Genomic DNA, 11,734 nt, shown 5'->3' with positions numbered 1-11,734 from the left:
AAACAGGAGCTCCAAAAGTTTAAGGAACACACGTACAGGTGTCTACTTAGACCTCTTGGGTACCTGTATAGAGGGGGTTATAAAAAGAGACAAGAAGAAATAGCTTTAAAATTTGGGTAATTCTGGAGTCAGGAGTCAGGACACAAAGATGCATAGTGAGAAATGAGAATAGCAAAGTCCTTCAGGTCTAGTCTAGGCAGTGAGAAAGGGAAGGAAGTGGTCTGGTCTGAGTAGAAGAGAATATAGGTCTGAGCTCATGAGTCTCTACTCTATTGCCTCTTCCATTTTTAGGGACTGAGCCCAGTGTTCCGCTCTCCTTAGTCTTTCCCTCTGTACTTTCTTCTTTCCCTCTAAATCTTCAGTTTTTCATGACTCTATGAAAGCAAAGGTGGGAAGTGTCTGTGCTGAGATGGAGGAGGCAAAGTTCTTCTGGAAAGAAATTGACTTGTTTGGTTTCTCTTGATTACAGATTGAATTTACTTGTAAGGGAAACATTGTATTCTGTTTGAAATATATTGGCCCATTGAACTATACATTTCTGAACTGAGAGACACTTTGCTTTTCCAAGAAGGAAACTAGTAGTACATCAAATAAGCCAATCACTGGGGTCAAAATGGCACTGACTCCTCAATGATAATGAGGAGAAATCAATAGAACCGTAGCCAATTACCTTTGTTCACAGGCATATTTAATTTTTTAAAAGGATTCTGGAGTGGATATAAATGAAACATTTGATAACAAAAATGCGAAACTAAAAAAGAAATGGACATCTGTTTTTAGATTAGAGAAGAAGACTATTTATTTAGAATTATAACTGAAGGAAGACAAGAACACCTGAAAGCAAGTTTGTTGCTTGGAAAGAATCAAGATCTGATAGAATATGATCCCCTTATTAGCAAAAAAAAAATGCATTGCATGGACCCAAGAGCCTGGTTATTAATGTGATTTTTCCAACCCATGTTCACTATTATCATTTCTTTAGAGGAAGATGCTACAATTAATGGCTGGGATTATAAGAACAGAGATTTGTAACAAACATTGAATGGCCATACAGACTCATTTCAGGATAGTTAATTTGGCCAGAGCAGGAAATTACTCACCTCCTGCTTCACATATATAACCATCAAACTGTGGGAATTTCAAAATTCACTCTGCATTGGAACTATGGCCATGAGCACAATGTTTTTTCAGTGGCCATCATGCCAAATGGAGAGTTTATTGTGTCAGCCTCACAGAATGCAACTTTAAAGATGTGGGGTTTACAAATAGGTTATGGTTTGAAGACATTCACTTGCCACACAAAGTGGGTACTTATGGTGTGACCAAATCAAGATGATATGCTGGTAATAAGCTCTTCTAATAACTAAACTGTACATCTTTGGGTTACAATAACTATGCAATGCAAGAGAGCATTTTGAGAGCATAATCATGTAGTCGACTGTATTTTCTGGATTCCAGAAAGTTCACATACTTCCATTGTGCAAGTAATGAGTGCTGATACCATGGGCTTTTAAATTCTGGGCAGCAAAGAGTAGGAGAACTGGTCCTTAGTAGGACACTTGCCACTGATTCAGGGCGTAGATGGAGGTGGTAGAATTCAGGAAATAGATCACTACTATAATAACAAAAGGTTATTGTCATTGGACCATGCCTGAAGTGAGTTAAAGTAACTTCCATTTTGTTACCATATCTGTAAGAGTATTAAATTAACAGTGAAAAAAATAGAGGGGAGGATCAAAAAGAAATAAAACAGTGCCTACAATAGAGGCTCATTTGAGGACAGGAGGGAAACTTTGAACATTGGTGGAGGAAAAGGACACTAGTGATGGGGTTGTTATGGCATGCCTATGACTCATCCATGAAGACTTTTTTTTTTATTTTTGTAGTTATGGTGATACAAATTGAATAACTTTTTAAAAATTTAAAAAGAAAATTCCTAGAGTGCTTTGGTAATATAAGCTTAGAAATATAGTTTTTAAGCTAATTGAACTAGAACACTAAACTGAATTGTTGATAGTGTTTTATATTGAATTACTAATTCCTGTTTTCCTTTCTGCTGTCTTCGTGCCTGACTGATGGCCTCATGTGGGTGAAGTGGAGGTTGGAAGGACTTTTTCTGAAATGTGTATCATGTAATAGCATCCCTTAAATTCATTTATAAATCATATTTAAGCATGTGCACTGCAAGATTACAATTTAACAATCTTCTGAGTGGGGGTAGCTGGTTGGGTTCTTGCCTTGTTCATGGAATCCATGGTTTCCATTCCCGCTCTACAAAGAGTGATCACTGAAGGCAGATCCAGAAGGAAGTAAAGAGTATTATTGAGTGTGGCCCAAAATTAGACAATAAAAAAAAACAAAGAAAACCCCCCAAATCTCCTCAACCATCAGCGCAGCTATTCAGGATTACACATTGGAGGCTTTACCATAAAACCTTTGCCAAATCAATAGGAAACATTTGTTCTAGAAGTCTTTTAAGTCAAGGCTCAATTGTAAATTTCTGTTAAAAAATAAATGCATATCTCAGATGTTAAGAGCCAATTGTTTCTATATTAGATATACTTCTAGTTATTTTCTTCTTACATTAGATTATAATTAATGTGACTCCAAGTTGAATTCAATCTTACATCAATGGTGTCATAGTATAAACCACTATTTGTCTTTGATGACATTTAGCATATGGAGTGTATATTTTAAAATGACAAATACTTAAAAAGTTATGTCATTTTTAAGAAAATGGATAAATGTGAGTTTGATTTTTCAACATGAATATAGAAGCAGTTTGAACTATATTTGCAAGTTGAAAAGACAAGGTTTAATGGAGCATGCATAGCAATATACTGTATTCTTTGGTTTATATAAAAAGGTGTATCAGTACTTGTGCCTAGGTAGTAGTAGAAGAGCAAATTCAAGCGCATTCTCCTATACACACAAAAACACAAATGCACATGATCATACATGTACACAACACCTGTTCTGGATTTTTGTTAGACTGCTAAGACATAGAGTAAAATCATTTTTCTGTGGACTACCACACTTTATGAAATATGAAAGATAATTTTGAAGAAACAATGATACTTTTTAGATAAAGATGATACATATATTAATTAATCCCCAGTCTTCTTTCCAAAAATTAGCTTGAATGACATCATAAAGCAAGGGCACAGAAATACTATGCCATTATCATTAAAATATTCTTAATCCTTCCATTTGATCTGATTTCTAATGTCATGTTTAAATTACAGTATTGTGGTCTGTCATTTAAAAAGATATATTAGAGCAGACTTCAAAACAAGCATATACATTTATACTTGTTTTATTTTGTTGGTGAATCATATTTTTGTCATTAATCAATGAATTCCTCACCCTCTGATTATATTCGTTGACTTAAAATATTTTTGACTAATTTTAAAAATATTTTATAAAGATTATTAAATAATCATTACTTTCCCACACTAAATAGTTTGAAAACTAGTACTGAGTCTGGGCAATATTTTCTGCCAAAGGAAAATTACTTTCATACTCCAACTTGCCCCATAATTTGGCTGTTCAGCAGTTTACATATACCTTATATATTGTGATCCAGAGTTCCTAAAAGTAAGTCTGTCAGAATTTCTTAATCTATGACATTCAGTAAATTATTACTTGCAGATTATTGATAAATTGTTTCATTGTTTAGAAACCAACAGTGTCTCATTGTTGTTTTTGTTGGGTCACACAAAATAGTGGTCAGATATATTCCCACTTTTCTTCTCAGGTACTGGCTCCTAATGCGAATTGGAGAAAACCATGCAGTGCCAGAAATTCAACCCTGGTGGCACAAATATAAGCCAAGTGCATTAATCATTATACTATATATCTCTGACCCTAAAAACAAGTTTTTTATTTTGAAGGAGGTAATTTGAAATGTTCATACAAGTGAAATCACAAAGTAAGTTTAACAAAGGCATTTATACTCAATTGCATTTCATTCATTTATAGATGCTGCGTCTCATTCCCCTGACCCTGAAAGAGCCTCCAATGTGGCATCATTGGGAAGGACGAGTAAAGAGAGGCTCCTAAATTCTTAGGGCTAGGACAAATGGAGACGTTACTGAGACCGCTTGAGAAATTTGACGATCAACGGGATGATGATGATGATGATGATGATGATGATGATGACGACGATTATCATTTGTGTAATAGTGTTTTTTACAATATTCATTTGAGTTTGTAATGGACTTTGTCTCCTGAAATAAGCAAAGGTTTTGAGTTATGCCCTGTAGACACACACACATATATCATTCCATATATTTATTAAGACAAACTTTATATCTAGTTTGTTTTTATGTTTGTTTGCTTACGCATTTTTAATTACTCCCTCAAAATGACTCTGATTCAGAAACCATTTTGAGATTCAAAGACATTTTGCAGAAGAAAATCACAACCTTACCTTATTTTTAAAATATAGTAGAATCAGTTTCAGGAAATATTGGTTCAAAACTCTGATCACATTGAAACGTCCATTTTCTTTCCCTTTAGATTTTTTTGAACAGCTAACTTTATAAATGCCTTAAAATATCCTTGTTCTTACAAACTGTTGTATCAAGTTTTGCTTAAAAACATAAAAAAATGTTGCATCTTGACATTTCTTTTTACCATTATAAATGTCTTATACTCAATTCATTTTTAAAATATAACAACAGAGGAAGAATCCTGACCGGCGGACATTACAACACTGAAGAATGCTCCGGACCTCAAACTGAATTGATAACACCGGGGTACCCCAGATGGAGCAGGTGCAGTCTCCCCGCCTTCTCCAGATGGAGTCCCAGCGACCGTGAGCTTCTACACACGTGGCTGTGGCATGTGTTGACCAGGATTACTTCTCCAAACCGCATGGGGGCACTGGAACCGGGAAGTTCCTTATCAGCTTGCAGCCCACCCCTGACCCTGGAAGTCATGCCCTCAACCCACCCCCAGTGCCATCTTGCTGCATTCAGCAATGAAGAATCCTGGCCAGCAAGCACCACAATGCTGAGAATGCTCCTGACTCCAAATCGAGCCAATAACATTGGGGTGCCCGAGATGGAGCAGGTGCAGTCTACCCACCTTCTTCAGATGGAATCCCAGTGACCGTGAGCTTCTACAAACATGGCTTTGGCATGTGCGGACCAGAACTATTTCTCCAAATCTTTCCTGATGTCCAAAAAACGCTCAGAAATGGCTCCTCCTCTCCTGAATGGCCATTTTCCCAGAAGCACACAGACCAATCTCAGAACTCAGCGGCTGCTGGCAGAAATGCTTCTGGACTGTGAACTAAGCTATGGCCCCATGCTGCTACAGGAGGGAAAGGACTTTTGTCCCTTGGCCTTTTCCCCTTTGCAGCAGCATGGTGACCGCCAACTTTCAGAGCCAATTGGACAGAGAGGTAGGAGCTTGCAGTGATGGCACCTGGGAAATCTCGCTATGGGGGTCAGAACCATCCCTGCTCCCCGTCCAGACAAGGCTCTGAGTGGCTGCTCACAAACAGCTTCTCCACTCCTGAATGGCCATGATCCCAGAGGCACACAATCCAATCCTGGAACATAAAGGCTGTTGGCAGAAATACCTCTGGACTTAATTATTAAAATACCAGAATTACAAAACCACACGGCTGCAACAGCAGCCACGAGACATCATATGCTCATCATTATCAGCAATAGAAAACAAATTATCTAATGATGCCTTTTTGGTAGAACTGATTGTTAGGGAAAAATTCCAAATAGTAATAGTGGGTTTTCTGTCAAAAATTGAATGTAATCAAAGTAAAGAGAGTAAAGTGAAAATCATATGCCACACAGGCAGGGTCGGGGGTGGGATGTGGGGTATACTGGGGTTCTTGTTGGTGAAACGTGCACTGGTGAAGGCATGGGTATTTGATCATTGTATGACTGAGACTTAAACCTGAAAGCTTCATAACTACTCGCATGGTGATTCAATAATAAAAAAAGAAAACCTGAAATATAACAACAAAAATTATATTTCGGTAAGCCAAAACATCTATAATTCATGATAGATATTAACAAACATGGGGTGAAATTATACCAATTTTGGAGAAATTACTACCACTGTACACTGGATGTTTTTATCTCTTAAGTGTACAGTGACTTGCTGACCGAGGAGTAAGAAATTTTTTCTTTAAACTCAGTAAAATCTGACCCTTCCATGGGAAATTTTCCGAACCTGCAGCCTTAGTTCAGCTGTCAGATTTGTCCTACATTTAGTAGCAATGAATATTGAACCTGATAATATTGAATCTGATAATCTGTAGCATGGATATACATAAATTGAACCGATAATTGAATAATAAAGATGCTGGTGATGAATAATTCATCAATTACCTACTGTCAGATTTGAAGAGGCTTCCTGCACGGTTGTTTGAGAATATCCAATTGATGGTCCTCTTCCTCCTTTTCCCTCTGCTTTCTCTGTCTCTTGGGTGAACCTGTGTTTACCTGGTATACTAATAATGAGGTTACTGGATTTCACTGTAAGTAGACAAATCTACTCTGAGTGTATTCTGATTTGTCAGATTCTTATTTTGGTCATTAGTTTCAGAACTAAAAACTTTAACATGCATGAGAACTATTAATATTTTATTTTAGAGACCTTGATTTGTACATTGTTAATGATCAAGCTGTCAATCAGAAAGAACTCACAGTCCTAGAATTATATGATTCTAATGAGGAGCCATCAAAATACTTAAAACCACTGCTAATAGACTTGAAGAAAGACATTGATAACAACATAATAGCAGTTGGAGATTTCTACACCATTTTGTCACTTTCTTGATTAACTAGAATAAATCTCAGCAAGGAAATAATTTACCTAAGGGAAGAAATGGAGGAGAGGGCATATATGTAATGTATTTGATCTTTCATCCCCCAATAGCTCAATGTACATTCGTTTCCAGTGCATATGTGACATTATCCAAGCCAGACTAAATGCTGGGCCACAAAAATATACCTCCGTAAAGTTAAGAGGATAGAAATTATATCAGCTATACTCACAGATGATGGTAGACTAAACAGTATTTGACATAAGAATGAAATAAAACCAAACACCAGGAAATTAAACAGCTAGCTCCTCAACAACCAGTGATTTAGAGAGGAAATCAAATAGGAAATCTAAAGACCGCTGGAACTAATTTAGTACAAGCACACAAGCTATCAGAACTTGACGGACAAAGCAAAAGCAGTGTTAAGAGGAAAGTTTATAGCTCTTCAAGCATTCATTAGGAAGGAAGGAAGGAAAGGTTCACATAAATAAGTTAAATTTACAGCTTAAGATCCTAGAAAAGGACCAATAAAGGAGTACAAACCAGGCAGCAGGATGGAAATTAAAAAAAACACTTAGAACAGAAATAACAATCTGTAATTCCAAATAAGCAAGATAAAAGATCAAAGAAAATAAGAGCTGGTTCTTTGGGAAAATAAACAAGATCTATAAACCACCAGAAAAATTTCTAAAGAGAGAGAGAACTGTGAAAAACTGAATCAGAAAGGGGTTGTGACATCACAACGGAAACCACAGAAATTGAAAGGACCATTGAGATTACTTTGAAAAACTTTATGCCACAAAACAAGAGAGACTTGAAGAAATGGATAGGTACCTGAATTCCTATGACCTCCCAATTATGAGCCAAGAAGATTTGGAATGATTGAATAGACCTGTAACAATTGAGATAATTGAAATGGTAATCAAATGTCTTCCCAAAAATAAAAGTCCAGGTCTAGATGAATCCACTAGTGAATCCTTTCAAACCTATAAATAGGACCTACTGAAAATGCTTTTCCAAAAAATTTGAAGAAACAAGCACTCCAGAACAGTTTCTATGGGGCCAGTATCACTCTGATACCCAAAGCAGGCATAGGCACTTGAATAATAAGAGAAGTACAGTTTCATATCCCCAATGGAGAGATGCAAAATTCCTCAACAAAATACTATCAAAGAGAACCTAACAATCCATCAAAGAGATCATGCAACATGAACAAGTAGAACTTGCCCTGGGGGTGCAAGAATGTTTAAAAATACACAAGACAATAAGCATAATACACTATATCAATAAAAATGGTAAAAACCATAGGATCATATCAATAGATGCCCAGAAAGCAATTGACAATATATAGCATGCATTCATGATAAAACTCAACAAAAGGGGATTTGAAGGAACTTCAATATAGTCAAAGCCATCAAACACAAACCCACAGAAAGCATTTTCCTCAATGAGCCAAACTAAAAGCCTTCCCTCTAAGAGCAGGCACAGGAAAGAACTTTTCACTCTGTCCACTCCTATTCAGTAAAGTACTGGAAGTACTTGCATAGCAGTTAGACAGGAAAGATATATTAATGGCATCAGATAGGAAGGGAAGAAGTCAAGCTCTCACAATTTGCAGATGGCATGATACATACTTAAAAAATCCTGAATACTATGAAAGCCTAGGTTTTTAAATTAAAGAAGTAGATTGCAAAATCAATTCTCAAAATTCCATGACTTTTCTATATAAAAATAATGAAAGAGATAATTTTTAAAAATCCAATACACAATTGTGCCTCATAAAATCAAATAGTTTGAAATAAAATAAAGAGGTGAAGAACCTTTATAAAGAAAACTACAAAACACTGCTTAAAGAAATTAAAGAGTATAGAAGAAATGAAAATGCATGCCGTCTCATGGATCTGGAGGAATAAAATCGTCAAAATGGCTATACTCCCCAAAGCATTATTCAGATTTAATGCAGTACCTATAAGGATATGTATGACATTATTTCAAAGGAATAGATCAAGCACTCCTGAGACTCATATGAAATAATAACCCCTCACTTTAGCTAAAGCAATCTTTTGGGAAAATATGATGGAGGCATGACCATACCCAAATACAAACTTCACGACAAAGCATTAGTAATTTAAAAAGCATATTATTGGAATGAAGGCAGACTCACAGATAAATGGAATAGAGTTGAATATTCTGTCACCAACCCTAAACTATATGCTCATTTCATCTTTGATAAAGAAGTTGGGGCCGGAGAGATAGCACAGCGGGTAGGGCGTTTGCCTTGCATACGGCCGACCCGGGTTCGATCCCCGGCATCCCATATGGTCCCCCAAGCACCGCCAGGAGTAATTCCTGAGTGCAGAGCCAGGAATAAGACCTGAGCATCGCTGGGTGTGACCCAAAAAGAAAAAAAAAAGAAGTAAGAAATATTAAATGGAGCATGGAATGTCTATTCAACAATTGGTGCTGGGCAGCTCCATGCAATAATAAATAAACTAAATAAAAGAAGAATGTACTCACCCTCTTTCTAATGCAAGGCACAAAAGTCAGAGCAAAATGGATAAAAGACCTGAATATCAGATCTGAATCCATAAGGTACATTGAGGAAAAACATAGTGTGAACTCTCTATGGCTGTGAAGATTAAGTCATCTTCATGATGAAATACCACTGACCAAGCAAGTGTATGCAAAGATAAACTAATATGACTACATTAAACTAAAAAGATTCTGCACCTAAAAATAAATGGTGAACTAAATACAAAGATAGCCCATAGAATAGAAAAAAATTACTGAATACCCAGTAGATAAAGGGTTAGTACTAAAGCTATATAAGACACTGTTAGAACTGTACAAGAAAATTAATTCAACTCCATAAAAACATGGGGTTAACGGCAGAAACTTTCTCAAAAGAGAAATAGAAATGACAAAAATTAACATGAAATTTTTTCTACGTTGCTATTCATCAGGGAGAAGCGAATCAAAACTACAAAGAGATATCATCTCATACCAGAGAGGCTGGTACACATCAAGATGTACAGGAACAACCAATATTGGTGAGGATGTGCAGAAAAACAGACTCTAATTCATGTTGGATGGTAGTGATGGCTGGTCCAGCCTTTTGTGTATAACAATATGGGCATTCATCAGAAAACTAGAAATTAACCTTCCATATTACCCAGCAATGTCACTTTGGGCAATGCACCTAAAAATGGGGCCTAAAACATCCTGCAAAAAAAGCCATCTATGTTCTATGTTCTATGTTCACTACAGCACTATTCACAATACTGAGAATCTGGAAACCACATGAATACCTGAGAATATATACTGGATAAGCAATCTCTGCACATGTACATAGTGGAATACTATGCAGTCACTACGAAAAATGAAGTCATGGAATTTGCTTATAAATGCATGAACATGAAGGGTATAATGCTCAGTGAAATGAGTCAGAAGGCGAAAGAATGACAGAATGATTGCACTCATTTGTGGGATATAAAAAAACATAGTATGAGATGATTACCTAAGGACAGTAGAAATGAGGGCCAGAAGGACTGTTTTATGGTTGGAAGCTTACAACAAATCAGCGTGGGGGGGCAGTTAGAATAGAGAAGGAACTACTATAACAATGATAGTTGGAAATGATCTCTCAAAAAGTGCTCACTGCTGAAAGTAGGTAAAGGGATGATAATGATAACCTTTCAGTGCCTGTATCATAGACAACAATACCTAAAAGCAAAGAGAGAGAGAACTTGAGAGAGAAAAAGCAGAAATATGCCTGCCATAGAAACCAGCTAATATGGGGGTGACATTAAGGAAACTAGGGACACTTGGAGTGGGAAATATATACTAGCGCATGGACAGGTGTTAGAGCATTTTATGACTGAAACCAAATCATCAACAGCTTTGGATCTGTATATTTCATGGTGATCCAATTTAAAAAGCAATAAAACTGAAAAAGTCTTAGGAAATCAAATTCAACAGCACATCTAAAAGATCATACACCAAGATCAAATGGAATTTATATCAGGGATGAAAGGATGTTTCAGTATACATAAATCAATTAACATAATACCCCCAATCAGTAAAAGAAAACACACATTGTATGATCAGCTTGTCAGCCCTGTTCCCTCCTTTATGCATCCATCAGCAGCAGTGGGCCAGGGTGAGGAAGTGGCTCATGGCCATAGAATGCACACAAATTCACACTTTACTGAACTTTTGTTTCTTATTGCTAGGATGTAGAGATTCTTTTTCCTATGAATTTTATTTTATTAAAGCACTGTTATTTACAAAGTTATTAGTAACTGGGTTTTAGATATACAATGTTCTATCACCAATACCAGTGTATTGAGATGTTATATGACTGAAACTCAATCATAAACAACTTTGTAAGTGTGTGGAGAAAAAAGATAGTGTATAACAATTTATTGAAATTCTTACCTTAATAGATGTTTTTATATAGGAAATTGGTGTTGTACTTAAGATTAATACTTCTGTGTTTATGAAGATGGTCATGTTTTTTCTTTAGTCTATAGATATGGTAAATAATATTAATACATTTCTTTGTATTATACCAACACGTTTTTGTATTTCTGAAATAATCTCTACTAACTTGCAAAATTTTATCATTTCAACGTTTTTTAAATGCTTATTGCTACATTTTGAGAGAGAATTTTAACACCACTATGCAAATTTCCATTGATCTGTAACATTCTCTTTTGTGCAAATATTCAAATATTCTCTAGTTATGTTTGAGTATCAGTATTGTATTGACATACGAAAATCTGGAAGATTTTAAAAAATAATAAATATTTGAAATGAAGTCCGATATCATATGACATTTGTTGATTGAAAACTCAAATAACAATAGATCATTGAATTAAGGACAACATCAAATGGTTGAGAATGCAAAGTAACAGAAATTCAAATTCATTTTTA

General features: G+C 35.9%; 1 pseudogene; it reads left to right on the top strand.

Annotated features, from left to right (window-relative positions):
• Nucleotides 1-957: 957 nt before the first annotated feature.
• On the top strand, nt 958-1,514 carry LOC101551650 (platelet-activating factor acetylhydrolase IB subunit alpha-like; annotated as a pseudogene).
• Nucleotides 1,515-11,734: the final 10,220 nt, after the last annotated feature.

This window comes from Sorex araneus, chromosome X, assembly GCF_027595985.1.
Source record: "Sorex araneus isolate mSorAra2 chromosome X, mSorAra2.pri, whole genome shotgun sequence".
Classification (NCBI taxonomy): domain Eukaryota; kingdom Metazoa; phylum Chordata; class Mammalia; order Eulipotyphla; family Soricidae; genus Sorex; species Sorex araneus.
Note: the sequence above shows the minus strand (reverse complement) of the source record. Positions and strands in the feature narration are given on the sequence as shown.